Here is a 10553-nt window from a genome sequence, read left to right as displayed (position 1 = left end):
TTCCATTTGGTTTTTCTCTTATCACAGGTTCAGATAGATGTTGAGGAGCGTCTTTCCAAGGTCATGCTGTCATTCTGCTCCGTTCTGCCAGTGTTCTGGAACATGTTAGAGCACAGATGAGGGTGATGCTCCACAATCCAGCACCCTGGGTTCCACTCTCAGGGTGACAGCCTAGTTAGTGTGCCCTCCTGTTTCTCAAGTCTGTACATTCACTCCCTCATGGCCGTGCCTTCTCATCAAACGCTTCGTTACTCTGTGGTAAGGGGACAGACTCACTATCTCCGAACCCTTGATTTTACCTCTGTAAAATGGCTATTGGAGGAATGGTTGGGAAGACTGGTGAAGATTATGGTATAGAATGCTCAGCAAGTGCTTTGTTAGGGAGAAAGCATTTAAGGCTGAGCGTGGCAGGGTCTGCCTGTAACCCCAGCACTAAGGAGGCAGAGGCAGGAAGATTGTGAGTTCAAGACCAATCTGTTTCAAAAAACCAAACCAGGTATAGTGATGCACGCTTGTGATCCCAGCACTTGGAGGATTGAGCACTTGGATGATTGCTGTGAGTTTGAGGCAAGTTCGGGCTACATCATAATTTCCAAGCTGGGCTTGGACTACAATGTGAGATCCCCATCTCAAAAAAAAAAAAAAAACAAACCAAAACAAAAAAAACAAACAAAATGAAACAAAAACCCAAATCAACCAATGAAACAAAACAAAACACCAAAAAAGGCATTTCATTTATATTTTTTTTTTCTTAGTTACAGGTGAATGTATTTAATCTTAAAGTCAAAACTAGTCTATGTTGGTAGACTTAAACTTTGAGTGCCACACAACCCAGTCTTGCTTTCCCCCCTTTTTATGTTTAAAAAGTTTAAATTAAGATATAATTCATATATCAGGAAATTCACCTTTCCTATGTGCAGTTCGGTGGCTTTAATGTTTTCACCAGGTTCTGAGACTATCACAAATACCCAATTGCAGTTACTTCTCCCCAAATAAGACTCATACTCTTAGCTGTCACTCACTATACTCTTCTCCAGCCCCATGAACTATTGGTCTACTTCCTGTCTATGTGGATTTGCCTATCATGGACAAGCTATATAGATGACACCATGCCCACCACACTGATTGCTACGTTTTTATGGTACTCCCAAACTGTTTTCCAAAGAACCTAAATCATTTATATTCTCATTATTAATTCCAAGGTGGCACTGGAAGGCCCTTCCCACATATTTGTCTTTGTTCTTGAGACAGGGTCTTCGATATCCAAGGTTGGCTTCCAACTTTCTACAGAGTTGATGATGGCCTTGTGCTCCGGATCTCCTGCTACCTGTGTCCACTGCTGGAATCCCAGGTGTGCACCACTATGCCTGGTTTTACCAAGCCTCTCCCTTTTAAAAAAACAAATTAAAAATTTAAAGATTCTTTGACTAGTTCATACGCGTATATAGTATATTTTGTTCACTTGCCACCTCACATTACGCTCTCTTATTTCTTCCTAGTTCTGTTGGGAACACCTTCCCAATAAGGTCTCTTGCTAATTTCATATCTTTTATGGGGGGGGGTCATGGATGGGCAAGGAAGGAAGCAAAGCTTATTGAAGACAAAAGAAACAGCCCTCTGAAGCTGGGAGGGGCTGGAAAATAAATTAAATACGTTACTCTTTTATTCATTTATACTTTTTTGCCCTGTTTTGTTCTGTTTTTGTGGCCCACTAAGTTTAATTAGGGGTGCTTGCATGAGTATAGGTGGAGGGTTTCTTACTGGAGCATGGGTAACCTCCCAGTGGCTACACCACTAAAGAAAATGACTCTTTCTCCCCTCAGCAACCATTAACTGTCTGGTGGGACCTCACTTCTCCCATACCCCTTTACACTTAAAAAAAAATTATAATTTGTCTCTAGGCAGTGGTGGCCCTCGCCTTTAGTCCCAGCACTTGGCAGGCAGAGGCAGGTGGATCTCTGTGAGTTCAAGGCCAGTCTGTTCTACAGAGTGAGTTCCAGGACAGCCATCGCTACACAGAGAAACTCTGTCTGGAAAAACAAAACAAAGTAAAAGTTACAGTGTGTTTATTTGTGTGTGTATAAGACAGCTTGGGGGAGCTGATTCTCTCCTTCCACCATGTGGTCATCAGGTTTGGTGACGGGCACCTTTGCTCACTGAGCTGTCTCAAGAGTCTCCATAGCCTCCATCCTTCTGAGAGCTGCCTTTTCTTCCTTTTTCATTCACGTGGGGATCATTTTATCTCGGTAAGACCAAAGTCTCAACTTCCTTCTATCTTTATTTTATTTTATTTTATTTTGAGAGAAGGTCTCATTTTAGCTTTGAACTCCTGGTTCTTCTCCCTCCATCTCCCAAACGCTAGGATTTCAGGCGTGTATTGCCACCCCCGGCTTCACAACTCACCATCAGTCACTTTTATCCCTGGTCTTAGTTTTGTATATATAGCAACTGTCTCTACCTATGCTATTTTACAAACAGCACCAAGCCCAGCTTGGCCAATTTTCTACGATTGAAAATCGGAGCCAGGGAGGGCATGCTGGCGGAACTCCAGATAAAGTTCTGAAACCAGCAAGGTTTTTTCTTCTCCTTTTCCAGCTCTGAGTCTGTGACTTTGTGTAGACAATTCAAGGCACCTGTCTGCTTCTGGGAAGCTACTGTTCCAGCAGACATGCAGAGCAGAAGGGAAAGTCAGCTTTTAGCTCTTGCATTTAAAATTGAATTTTAAAGTCAATAAGAAGCTGAAAAGCTTAATAGCTAGTCTATGTAAAGGACAAAAGAGCATTATAATTTCTTTTATCTGTCCCTCTAACATATCATAGAGCAGCCTGTAGACCAGATCACAGTTACTACTATTTCTTAATAGTCACTTTTGTTTGTGATGGCTTAAGATTTCCTGAGTGGGAAAAGGCGGATATGATGTTCAGGAAACAGAAAGCCTGATGTCTGGTCTTTTTAGTCTGAAGTACTGTGGAAAATAAACTGTGGCAGAGGGGGATTTAAATACTCAACGCCCTGTTTTCCCCCACTCTGGCAGTGAGGCTTAGGCCCTGACTCTGTACAGAATTTGCGAGTGCCCCAGAGTGGAAGCCCATGGAAGACTCAGAGGTGCCAACAGGTAGAGAACCAGCAGAAGGCAGAAGAGGATGCACAGGTGCCCCTGTGTATAGGAATTCTGCTGCCTGGGGAGATGGGGCAGATCAGCTGCCATGGTAGGAGCCAGAAAGTAGCTCTGTAGACCAGCAAGGGGATCTCAGAATAGCACGTGGAGACGCCATTACAGTCCTGCCTCCTGCTATGTCACCCCACCTACACTTATTGTACTCATTCTAATCCTTCCTAGAGAAGATCTGGGGTTGACGGAAGAAAGGAGGAAGACAGCCTGAGTATCCGAATGACTGAACTACCTGAGGGCCTTAAGCAGCAGAGCTCAGGAGGACAGTGAGTTTCCTGTTACCCTGAAAGGCAGAAGAGGCTCAGCGGAAGATCACGGGGACTACAAACACATACCGGCAGTGCCTTGCCTTCATCTGTCTCAGTGAACAATTCATACTTTTGCAACCCTGCTTTGGGTGGTTTTGAGGACAGCAGACTTGTAGAAGCTTATAATCGTCCACTTATATGCCTTTCTCTTCTAATAAATAAAGGCTCTTTAATTAAAGGACTGTGCTTATGTCTTCTGTGCTAGCTTACGGTGTCATCCTTCCAGATGTATACTTTGGGTTCTCCCTGTGGGTGTATTCATCTAATGGCTTTTCTTGGTGGTGGTGGTGGTGGGTTCTGACTCTCCTCCTCTGCATCCTGAACAGCCCAGACCTGCTGTCCTCAGTTATGCAGTTGGCTCCAACAGAGGTCCTGCAGCTCAGAACAGAGCTCCCCTACCCCATCCACCCACCCTGCGCTTATGCACTAGCTGAAACACGGGAGTGTGTGTTCTGGAACAAGGGAAGGGGGAAGCTAGGAGGAGTTTTAACTAAGTAAGCCTCTTCTTGAACTGGAGAAAGCAAACAAACTGGAGAGCAGGATGGGGAACTGGAAAGGCGTGTTCTGTCTTCCAAGTGTTGAAGGTCTTCCAGGACTGGCAGGGCATACCCAGAGCAGTGGACTCCCCCTGCAGCAAGATACGCCTTTGCTCCACTCTTCATTTCCCAGGGAAGGACACCAAGGGGCAGAGAGACTTTCTAATTTGTCTAGAGTTAGAGTGCTATTGATTGGTGGACCAAGACTAGCTACCACAAACAAACAAAAATAATAAAAGGAAAAGGCTTGAGATGCAGCTCAGTGCTACAGCACTCACCTAGCATGGTGCTAGGCCCTGGCTTCAATTCCTGGCATAGCAAACAACCACAGTAAATTCACCATAAGAGGTAGAGTGTGCTGGGTGTGTACCTGTAATCCCAGCACCTAGGAGGTGGAGGCAGGAGGATTTCCAGGAGCTCAAGGCTAGCTTGGGCTGCTTAGTGAGGTCCAGGCCAGCCAGGCCTACAGAGGGAGACAAGTCTCAAAAAAAGAGCCATGAAAGCAGAGAGGGTGTCTGAGAATGAATCTGAGGAAAATAGGTTATGTATATTCATTATAAAAACATCACAAACTAACGTAAAAATAAGGGTCAAGAAAAGATAAGGCACATATGTGCTCAAAAATGCCCCAATTTTTAAAACAATTCTAGCCTTAGATTTCCCAGTGTCCTCATCCAATGGCCTCTTCCTGGGCTCTGGGCCCTGGGAAAGGTGAGAACACAGCCAGAGGTTTCTAGTTGCCCTCAGTGACAATATTGCATGGCTGATGGTTTTATATTTAGCCCTCTCCCCTTCCTCCTCTTCATTCACTTCCTGCTATTATTTAAATCATATCTGTCTCCTTCACCAGACTGTAAATGCTTTGGAAGTAGAGTGGAAAAAAACAAAACAAAAAACAACTCTTCCACAAATGTCACCAAAATTGTCCTGTGGAAGGGAATTTTATTTAGCAATAAATAGATCTAAATTCCACATAGGGGGAGGTAAGTAAGGCCTTGAGTACAGTCAAGGAATAAAAAGACAAACTACTTTGCATTAGAAATAAACATGAGAGGCTGGAGAGATGGCTCAGCACTGGAGAGATGGCACAGTGGTTAGGAGCACTGGCTGCTCTTCCAGAGGACCCAGGTTCAATTCCCAGCCCCCACATGGCAGCTCACAACAGTCTCTAACTCCAGTTCCAGGGGATCTGACACCCTCATACAGACATACATGTGGGCAAAACACCAGTGCACATAAAATAGGAATAAACAAACAAACAAACAAGCAAATAAATAAATAAATAATTAAAAATGTTTTTTTTTTAAAAACATGATTTTGGGGTGGAAAAGAGTAGAAAGGAAAGAAATGAAGCCAGGGAGAGGCAATAAGAGCAACAACTGTGAGAACAGCTGGGGGTGGTTAAGGCCTCACCCATCCCCCACCTGCCTTCTTTGAAACCTTCAGAAAAATTGATCCCACTCACATTCTTTTAAAAATATATTTTTACCAGTTCTTTGAGAATTTCATGCAACGTCTCCTGATCATATTCGCCCAGCTCCCCCTTTAACGCCTCCCAGATCCATCCATACTGCATTATATTTTATGTGTGTAGCACGCACAAGGCCTTGGGTTTGATTCCCGGCCCTCTTCCTTTCTCTCTCAACCACAGAACAGGCCCACCATGGTAACAAGTCAGTCACTTGATTAAGTCACACTAATGCCAACGAGGGGCGGGGGAGAGGGAGAAAGAGAAGGAGAGAGAGGGAGAGAGAGGGAGGCTGTCTTGATGACTTTAAAGAAGTACACAGCTTGGTGGTGAGGGTCACATCGTCAGGCACAATGCCAGCTTTAGGAGCCCAGAGCCATCGACAGCGAGCAAAGGAGCAGGGACCTCAGACCTCCACCCACAGGAACCTATGAGCTTGGAAGAGGAGTCTGAACTCCAGCTAGGAGCAGAGCAAATGACAGGTTGTCACTTACTGGAGAATGAGACAGAGAAGTAAAAAGAGTGAAGTAGGGCTGGAGAGATGGCTCAGGGGTTAAGAGCACTGACTGTTCTTCCAGAGGTCCTGAGTTCAATTCCCAGCAACCACATGGTGGCTCACAACCATCTGTGATGAGATCTGGTGTCCTCTTCTAGCCACATGCAGACAGAACACTGTAAACATAATAAATAAATCTTTAAAAAAAAAAAAAAAGTAAAGTAAAGCAAAGACAGCCTCTCAAGCAGACTTCCATCGTGGATAGCTGGAGCGGAGTAAGGGCTGCAGCCGAGGGCAAGAGGAGGGTAGTTTCCCAGACTTCTGGCCTTCCTCTAGAAGCATCTCACCTGAACCTTCTTTCCTCTAACTCCCTCTGTTTGTGTGGCGTGAGGGCGGGGTGGTTTCTGCTCACCTGATTCTTTCAGACGCTTTCATCCAATTCCCCCAGCACCTACTTTAGATAGAGATTATAATAACCATTTTACAAACAAAACCTAAACTTCCACAAGGTTAGCAACTTGCTAAAATCATGTAGCTACCACAGATTAAACCAAGGACTCCAGGTTGACGACCAAGAAAATTTAGACCTTTCTTTACACTGATGCCCCAACCTTTTCAGGAAGCCCTCCTCCCCGGGGACTTGGGTCTCAGCTTTGGCCCTGCCTTTTGCCACCAGCACCTTTGACTAAGCTCAGGATGTGAGGTGGCCCTTTCTGCCCATTCCTTGGGCCCCTCCCCACTATGGCCAAAGGTATTTTTGGTTTTGATTCGTAAGCCTGTGCCCAAACAACGCTGTAGCTGCTGCTTCCCCAGTTCATTTCGATGTGATGGAGAGAGACTACAGGGCAAACAGCGGCCAGCAGATTTGTAGAGCTGTGAAGCGTTGCCTGGGAAACAAGGAATTTGTGTGCAGCTTTGTTTCCAGGACAGGACGCAGGGCTGGACCTGGCGGGCAACTTCTGAACAAGAGGCAGATTAACTAGCTCCCTTGGTACACAACAAGCTTTTTGAAGCTTGGACAGTGAGGAATGACCCTCTCCAAGGACATTTTCCCCCTCTTCCTTTCCTTTCTAAAGTTCTCGTAGGTGGCCTTACTCTGAGTGGCTCCTGAGAAACATCAAATAGAAAGTGGAGAAGGAGTCAGAAGGTACCCCCACTCCCTCCTAGGCCCTTCACCCTGAACAGTGGCTTTGCTGCCTGGCTACTTCTCTCTATATGATGAGACACTCAGAGAAAAGGGTTTCAGTGTATCTCCCAAAATAGCAGGGTTTGTTAGGAGAAGTATATGATCCTGGGGGTACCGAGGGTATCCTTGGTAAATGTTGAGAGGCTGAGAGGAAGTGCTCTCATTTCTGTCCCGGGAGCTGAAAACACATCAAAGCCTTTTGTGCTGAGAGTAATATTTGACTTCTGAATAGAATTCTCACCCCCTCAGAAACCCGGAGGAACTCAGGCTTGCGGCTAGGGTTGCTAAACGTGCCCTATTCAGCAGCTCTCCAGAGGGACAAAGGGAAGAAATTAATTGGCCTTAAAGAGTTGGAGAGAGACAGTCAGCTTTTGCTGACCTACTTAAGATGTGAGGACATTCTAGGGAGCATCTTTGGAGCTCCGCTCTTGTAAGGCGTTGGTGTTGGCTTTAAACAGGCTGGGAAATCATAGGGAAGCCACAGATGATGGCCCTCTCCTCAAAAGCACCATTGTTTCCCTTCTCTGCGGTCCTCAGATGGTGTCCACCCACCAGCAGCATCCCAGGCAAGGATTCATTCTCACCCCCCTCCTCACCCGCCTCCCAAAGAGGGAGGCACAGAAATGAAAATCAGCTGGCCAACATCCAGTAATTGCCTACTGTGTGAAGAGAACTCTATGTTCTAAACATTAAGAATGGTGGACCATGGGGATTGGGGCACATTCAAAAGCAATAGCTGGCCTGGGGCTGGAGCTCAGTGGTAGAACATGTGCTTAGCATGCACAAGGCCCTGGGATCAGTCCCAGCACCAAAAAACAAAATAAGAAATAGTTGGCACTATCCCTTCTTAGGAGCTTAAATATAGTTGAGGAAGCTGCATCTAACCCTCCAGTGGGTATTAGATCATTGGAAGTACATTTGAATTGCCCTTTACAAATTACTTGTATTTTTTTTTAAGAATAGGGTCTCCTTTAGTAAGTTTGGCCTCAAACTTACTAAATAGCTGAGAAAAATCTTCAACTTCTTGATCCCCCTGCTTCCACCTTCTGAAAGCTAGGATTATGACTGTCTCCTGGTTTGATGTGAGGCTGGGGATCAAACCTAGGACTTCATGCATGCTAGGGCAAGCATTTTAGCAACTGTCCTCAACCAGGTCCCTAAGTAAACAGTGGATAAAAAGAAAGGGGGCTTTCGGGGAGTGCAAGGAGGGCTCAGCAGTTAAGAACACTTCCCATGATTCCTGAAGACATGAATTTGGTTCCCAGCATCCACACTGGGCTGCTTACAACCTCCTGTAACTCCAGTTCCAGGTGATTCAGCACCTTCTGATTTACACACACACACACACACACACACACACACACACACACATACACACACACACACGTATATTTTTTAAAATCTCAAAACAAAAAGATGAAAAGAAGGAGGGCTCTGAGATAGGATGTGGGAGAAGAAAGAAAGATGGGGGATAGGACCCTAACAAAGAAAACTTAATCCCCACACAAATATCAAACCACCCCTAAAGGTGAGGCTTGGGACACTAAGGGATTTGTTACACAGGGCCAAAGTAGAGAAAAATAAGGTAGATCCCTACTAAACTGCCAGGAGAAGTGGCTTCAAAGACAGTCCCAAATTTTCACCCCTTGTGGCAACCCTTAAAGGATTCCTTGCCACAGTCAGGCTGGACTATCTGGAAGCTGAGTAATGTGACTAGTCAAGAACCTTTGCTTGGCTGGGCATACCTTTAATCCCAGCATTGGGAGGCAGAGGCAGGAAGAGCTCTGAGTTCAAGGCCAGCCTGGTCTATGAAGGAGTTCAAGGACACACACCCAGAGCTACATAATTAGACCCTGTCTCAAAAAAAACAAAAACAAGAACAAAGGTCCTTTGGTCAACAGGGATAGAAGTCCACATTGAATGACTAGTAGGGCAAGAAGGGTGTGGAGGGGATTTCTCGTGATACATAGCAAGATTAAAGTGGAGGCAGGAAACTGGATGCTCAAGTGCCATCCTGACTATCATTTGCTGTTGCTGTCAGCTTCATTCCTCAAACTTCCTTAAACTTTTTTGATGGGACCACAGTTGCTAGGTGCTCCATAATACCAGTACAGTTCACTATAACTTCCTGAACTAATGGAAAGGTTCTGTGCTGACAGTGTCAAGTATGGGAGAGGTTAGTGCTACGTGGATAGTAGGGCTGAGGAAACAAATGATAAATTTCATTTAACTAATTCATTTACGTTTTTGAGACAGGGTCTTGATATATAGCTCAGGCTGGCCTTGAACTCGCTAGGTGTCTTGGGCTGGTTTCAAACTTAAGGTGCTTTTCCTGCTTCAGCATTTTGAGTGCTGGGATTTCAGGTATACACCATCACATGGGCCTTAATTTTAATTCATTTAAATTTAGATGGATGGGGCTGAAGAGAAGGCTCAGTGTGTAAGAGTCCATACTGCTCTTCCAGAGGACCTGAATTCAGTTTCCAGGACTCATATGGGAGGTTTTATAACTTCTGGTAGCTCCAGCTCTAATCTGAAGTCTTCTTCCGGCTTCCACAGGCATCCACACATATGTGGCATACATACACATAGACACATGGATACGAAAATAGAAATAAATCTACATTTAGGTAGCCACATGTTGCTAGTGGTTAGCACCTGGGACAATACAGCACTTATCCAGAGAAAAGTCTCTTTGCAGAGCTAGAAAACGAACAGTTATGTGATGGTGGTACATACCATTAATCCCAGACTCAGGAGACAGAGGCAGGCAGATCTTTGAGTTTGAGGCCAGACTGGTCTACAGAGTGAGTTCCAAGACAGTCAAGGCTACACAGAGAAACTCTGTCTTGAAAAACCAAACCAACCAAAACAAACAAACAACCAAAAAAAAAAAAAAAAAAAAAAAAAAAAAAAGAAAAGAAAAAAGGAAAACAAACAATTATAACCTTCCACCCAAACAAACAAACCCCTGTCCAAAGACTGTGGTTGGCCTAGTTTTGACGGGAGGCACCGCTCTGCATCAAGCTCTGCAGATAGAATGGAAACCTATCCCAGATCGAGCCATGTGCCTAACTCAGCCATAGGTGGGCACATTATAAGCAGACATGGGGAAAGGGAAAGGTGACAGGAAAGTGAAATCTGAAGATTTTATGACCTCTATCTTTCTTGATAAAAATAACTACTAAATATTTATTGGAAATCTACTGTATGGAGAGGTAATGGGCACACTAGAACAGGAGGAGTAAGTGGGGAGAGGGATGGGAGGGAAGAGTAAAAAAGGGAAGATGGGGAGGAACAGTTTACACTAAAAGCCTTTGGAAAGACCATATGGAAACTTACTTTTGTAGAAGCTTCCTAAAAATATATACATGTATGAAAGGAAAT

The sequence above is a fragment of the Onychomys torridus genome, chromosome 7, assembly GCF_903995425.1.
Source record: "Onychomys torridus chromosome 7, mOncTor1.1, whole genome shotgun sequence".
NCBI classification, from domain to species: Eukaryota; Metazoa; Chordata; class Mammalia; order Rodentia; family Cricetidae; genus Onychomys; species Onychomys torridus.
This window is presented reverse-complemented; position numbering follows the sequence as displayed.